Source organism: Carassius auratus, chromosome 32 (assembly GCF_003368295.1).
Source record: "Carassius auratus strain Wakin chromosome 32, ASM336829v1, whole genome shotgun sequence".
In the NCBI taxonomy this organism is placed as follows: domain Eukaryota; kingdom Metazoa; phylum Chordata; class Actinopteri; order Cypriniformes; family Cyprinidae; genus Carassius; species Carassius auratus.
The window spans coordinates 21749933-21755952 of NC_039274.1; positions in this window are offsets into that span (position 1 = coordinate 21749933).

The following is a 6020-nucleotide window of genomic DNA, read 5'->3' on the forward strand; positions in this document are numbered from 1 at the left end:
GCAATTTCTCCTTAGCATGTATTCTAAACTAACCCAAGTAGGTTGAATTTCAAAATAGTTTTTCTTTGTCCTATTCCACATTTTTTTTCCATTGTTCATATGTTCTCTGACTGTTCTGCATGCACTTGTGGCTCAGTTGGCTGCCTGTTCGTCCAATGTGCATTTTCTGGGTTACATGGCCTCACTGTTTGTCTGGTAAAGGCTGTCTCATCACTCAAAAGAGCTTCCCATGATTAATGCTTCTCCACGCAGGTTTGGTCCTGGAATTTTCTTTGTTAATATCATAATACAGTTTAAGATCTGATACAGGGGATGCAATCTAGGGTTGGAGCGGATGATCATAGCCAGAATATATATGGATATACTTAGTGCGTAACTTGGCACTGATCTGTTGTTGGTAGAGGTTAGATTTGTGACCCTAGAGCACAAAACCAGTCTTAACCAGTGTCCATTTTTTGAAGCGATGAATAAATAAGCTTTCCATTGATTTATGGTTTGTTAAGATCTGTCAATATTTGGCCAAGATACAAGTATTTGAAAATCGGGAATCTGTGGATGCAAAAAAAAAATCTAAATAGTGAGAAAATTACCTTTTAATTAAAGTTGTCCACATGGATTCTTAGCAATGCATACAAATAAAAAATAACGTTTTGAGATATTTACGGTAGGAAATTTACAAAATATCTTCATGGAACATGACCTTTACTTAATATCCTAATGATATTTACAATACAAGGAAAAATCTCCCGATCGAAGGGTTGTGAGTTCTAGTCTCGGGCCGGACGGAATTGTGGGTGGGGGGAGTGCATGTACAGTTCTCTCTCCACCTTCAATACCATGACTTAGGTGCCCTTGAGCAAGGCATCGAACCCACAACTGCTCCCCGGGCGCCGCAGCATAAATGGCTGCCCACTGCTCCGGGTGTGTGTGTGCACTTCGGATGGGTTAATTTAATGGGTTAAAATTCTGAGTCTGGGTCACCATACTTGGCTGAATGTCACTTTCACTTTCACATGTATATATATATATATATATATATATATATATATGCACATTAATGTATAATGATACGCCTCCTTTTTTAAGTCAGTGTAAGATGTTTTTCAAAGAAGTGTTATGCTCTTTGATCAAAAGAGTCAAAACCATAATATGGTAAAATATCACTTGCAAAAATAATGTTTCTTTATCGGAATATATTTTATGATGTAATTTATAAAATGGTAAAGATGAATTTTCAGCATCCTTACTCTATAGTCTTTAGTGTTAACGTGTTCTTTCAAAAATCAGTCATATGCTGATTTGGAACACGAAGTATTATTAATGTTGAAATTGCTAATAGTTTTGGTGAAATGTGATACTTTTTTAAGTCTCTATGAGGAATAAAAATAGGATGTTTAAAAGAAAAAAGAATATATATTTGAAAGAAATCAATTTTGCTGCAAATGTATTCATTCATTATATATATATATATATATATATATATATATATATATATATATATATATATATATATATATATATATATATATATAAGGAAATGTCTTAAAGGAAACATAAAGTTGTCTTTTTCTCATCTGCCCATTTATTTAATTTAATTACCCAATGCCTCAGGTGTGTTATAATTTCCTACTGCTGGTGTTTTGTTCGAACAAGGCAAGTGATATTATAGGGAGCAACATTTAGATATGAATGGTTAATATATATATATATATTAGCACAGATCTAACACATGTAAACTAAAAGCCTCAGAACTTTGTCTTTGATTTCATTGGGGGGCTTCAAAACATTGCTTTGTAACTTGAAGACCCACCATATTGATTATCCTGGCTGCGTGAACGGACCTTAAAATAAATGTTTAGGAATGAAGAAAGATCTTTTACAAGTTCTTACAACAATAAATTGTCTTGGTGCAGCTGACCATCCCGTAATTAACATGGACCAGTTCCTTGGCACTAAATTGGACTCAAACAAACTGCTGTAGGCATCGAGTCTGGAGTGTGCAGGAATCCTAAACATGCGCCTAAGCCCAAGGAGAACCGCTTATTTAAAACAGACTAATTGTTTCTAATGCCCATGTTACAGTGTGGATCCTGGCACAGGTGTTTAATGTACGGTTTCACTGAAAACACCAAATTCGAAGTGGCTATTTTTGAGCTATTTAAATTGTTTAACATTGATTTTATTTTTTTACACCTTACAATAATTCAATAATTCATATACATATTTACGTTTAAATGCAATAAACATAAGCAACGTATTATTTAATGCGTTTTACTTTTAGATCATTTGTATGCTACTTCGCTCAAGCAAGTAGCTAAACCATGATCGTTGGAACCGTTGTATGTGGGTGGGACTAAGACTAGAGGACTAGAGTTGAAACGGATTTCTCTGTCCAAAACTAACACCGTTATTAGTAGTAACTTATCATGTTATTGTTAAAATGTGCCGGAAATGTTCAATAAGTATACTGACGCATAAGTCGTTTCACCAACTGTTATATTTAAAATCAACAAACAACACATTAAAATTACTTTTTGTTTGTATAAATCCGCTGGATTTTAGCGGCGTTTGACAGTTGAGAGGGGAGGAGGCTTTCCCGTGAGTGGGCGTGGTTTCAGCTCCGGCAAGCGGACATGCCCTTGCATTCTTTCAAGATTTTGATAAATTTTATTTCCATGCCACTTTTAGTAATTTAGTACTTGCACTTAGTTGCCAAGGCGACATTTCTAATATTCAGAGTTTAAGTTTTTGAATAAGTTTAATTTCAGATTGAATTTAACGCAAACAATTTTTAATAGTTAATTTTTTACATATTTATTAAACCTGTCATTATGTCCAGACAGTAGAATATCAGACAGATAATCTGTGAAAAAAATCAAGCTCCTCTGGCTCCTCCCAGTGGTCCTAATGCCATTTGCAGAAACTCCATCGCTCTGGGTAAAAAATAACCAATCAGAGCTGCGGTCCGTAACTTTGTTTGTGTTCAAAATGTAGAAAAAAATTATATAATAAGCGAGTACACCATGAATCCATTTTCCAAACCGTGTTTTTAGCTTGTCCTGAATCACTATAGGGTACATCTATAATAAGTGTTTATATTCTGACTATTTTAGATTGCTTCGGGGATACTGCGCCAGAGTAACCCAGTACCTTTGTGATTCTTCATAGACATAAACAGAGAGAAGTAGTTCCGGCTACGATGTTCTTCCGCAAGACGCAAGCAGTTCTGTTTATTAACCGCTAGAGCGTCAAAAGTTACCGACTGCAGCTTTAAGAAAGAAAAAAAAATTCTGTGTGACTATGTCAAAAGGCAGCAAGTATGTAAAAAAAAAAAAAAGGCAATTACATATTCTATAGTGTTAGTCCACCCAGAAATATGAATTCTGGCATTGTTTACTTACCCCCATGTCATTCCAAACCTTTATGCATTTTTTTCTTCTGCTAAACGCATAAGAAGATATTTTGAAGAATGTTGATAACCAAACAGTTTCGGTAACCTTTGACTTCTGTTGTATTTCAGTGCAAGCCAATGGTAACTGATACGGTTTAGTTACCAATATTTTTTCCCTCGCCCCCTTTTTTAAGAGCCCTTTAAAGAATCAGGCAGTGAAAAAAACATCAGCTTAAATAGAATAAATAAATAACATTTGCTACTCATTTCTTAATTTCAAGTTATTTTTCTAAAGAATTCATGGCTGATTTGGAATGCAGAAAAGATTTAATTTTCCATGGAAATTATTTGGTGTAGTTACATCCTCTACCAGCAGGGGCTGACTGGACCAATACTAGCTGGACATAATAGTTAATGCAGTCAAGAGGTCAGGCATTGGTGTCAGATTAATTTCTTTTAAGCCACTTTTCAATGAAATGAAAGCATCTGTTGTAGTCTTTATTATTCTGGTCTTTCCACTGCCCTCACAGAGGCCGAGCTCGTGTTCATCACCCTCTAAACATATTCTCACTCATATAGAGATTTTCTTCCTGTCTCACTGAGAAGGTCTCCAAACTTTACTGTTGAATCACCAAGGGAAGCAAATAAACATTGTAGGGCAATGCAGCCCGCCAAATAAATAATTGACCGTGAGGCTGAGGTAAGTGTGACCCCTATACACCTCCGGTCAGCATCTGGACTTAAGCTTCACTCAGTCGAGGTCACAGCTGGTGATCTGTGCAGGAAGAAACACTGGCAATTACATTCAGACCGTCACTGATTACATGATGAGATGTAGCCCTGCAGCACATCTGACTGAGGATGTGTGTGTATCGTGCAGTTTTTCTCTTTAGTGTTTGGGTGCAGATATGGATTACCAAAAACTGTTGGTCTACTACAGAATGAAATCCACATGGGACGTTCTCAGAGGATTTGAAGTCACCATGACCTGTCATGAACTACATTTTCCTAAAACAAAATGATTGTATGGATAATCTAATTGCTTTAGTCCAGCAAATGTCCATCTTGAAATATTACTAACAATATAAAGGTTATTCTTACATTTGCTTTATAAAAGCCAGCAAAGATTTCACAGAAAAAAGACTTGTGCATGATGCTTTGGTTTCAGAAGTGGTCAGCCAGTTACTAATCCTATTCTGCTTTATATGATCCAAAGTTGCACACCCTTGTGCCAGATATCTAAACCCTATATTGCCTGATTCGAGGATGTGAAATATTTGGTGATGGGCACACATCAAGCAGATCCACCTGACTCCGCTTTTTCACACATGCCAGGTTTCTTTACTTATAGTCATATTTGTAGTTGAACTTCAAAAGAACTTCAGAGTGCCAATTAATTGCCACAATTAAGCTTGTCATATCCTTTATTGACATTTTTCTTACAAAACTAGAGCATACAGGTACAGACAAGCATACAGTTGTTATTGATGAGCCGTTGTACTGTCATTAATGCACTATTGTTGCTTCAGCGGATCGATTCTGAATGAGTTGTTCATATGAAAAATACACAACATGTAATGGCAGAGTGAAACAATGTGTTCTGTTGCCCCACTTTCACATGTTTCTCAAGACCAATAAAAAAATAATTTAAATATCAAATGTTATTTTCTGAAGATGTGAAATCAGGCTTCTTATATATACTATCTATTATCTTCTGATTTCTAAAGCTCTAATAAATGCAGGAGCACATGTATGTTCTCATTATGCACACATGTAACTGTATAATTTATTAGTGAGGGATGGTTCAAGTTTATGCGATGGAATTTTGACAGTAAAAGTTGTTTTGCACGTTTTATATGTTGTAATTTAAAAACACTAAAGTAATAACTAGCTATTTTACTGCTACAAATTGGTAAAACATTTAATACATATTTCTGTCCATAATTCATTTTTTTTCCTTAAAAGAGAAATTTACCTCTAATAGAGTTTCTGAATGTTCTTGAAATAAGTATTTTATGCTTACCAGGTCTGCATATAAAAAAGAAAAAAAAAAGATCATAAATGCACTAAAAAGTAGGGGTGCTCCGATCACGATCGGCCGATCGTTAATGCGCATCTCGTCAGTAAAGCTGGTTTCTCTAATCAGGGGTTAATTGCATCAGGTGCGTGGTTTCACATAGAGCAGCTGTTACTACACAGAGCCGTTGTTAATAGAGAAGATGCGCAAATCCACTTCATTTTCAGCGTTTTTTGGTGCATCTTCTCTATTAACAACAGCTCTGTGTAGTAACAGCTGCTCTATGTGAAACCACGCACCTGATGCAATTAACCCCTGATTAGAGAACCGGCTTTACTGATGAGATGCGCATTAACGATCGCCGATCGTGATCGGAGCACCCCTACTAAAAAGTGATATTATGAAATATTATTGCAATGTAAACTTTTTTTATATTTTAATACATTTTTAAGTTCATGTAATAAAATGTAATTTAACATCATGCATTTTTTCAGGGTTATCAAAATAATAGTATTCCATAGTATTACCGGTACTAATATGCATTTATAATCGACTTTATACACACGCGCGCATGCAAACTATAGGCTACTATATATACAATTTTAATGGCAC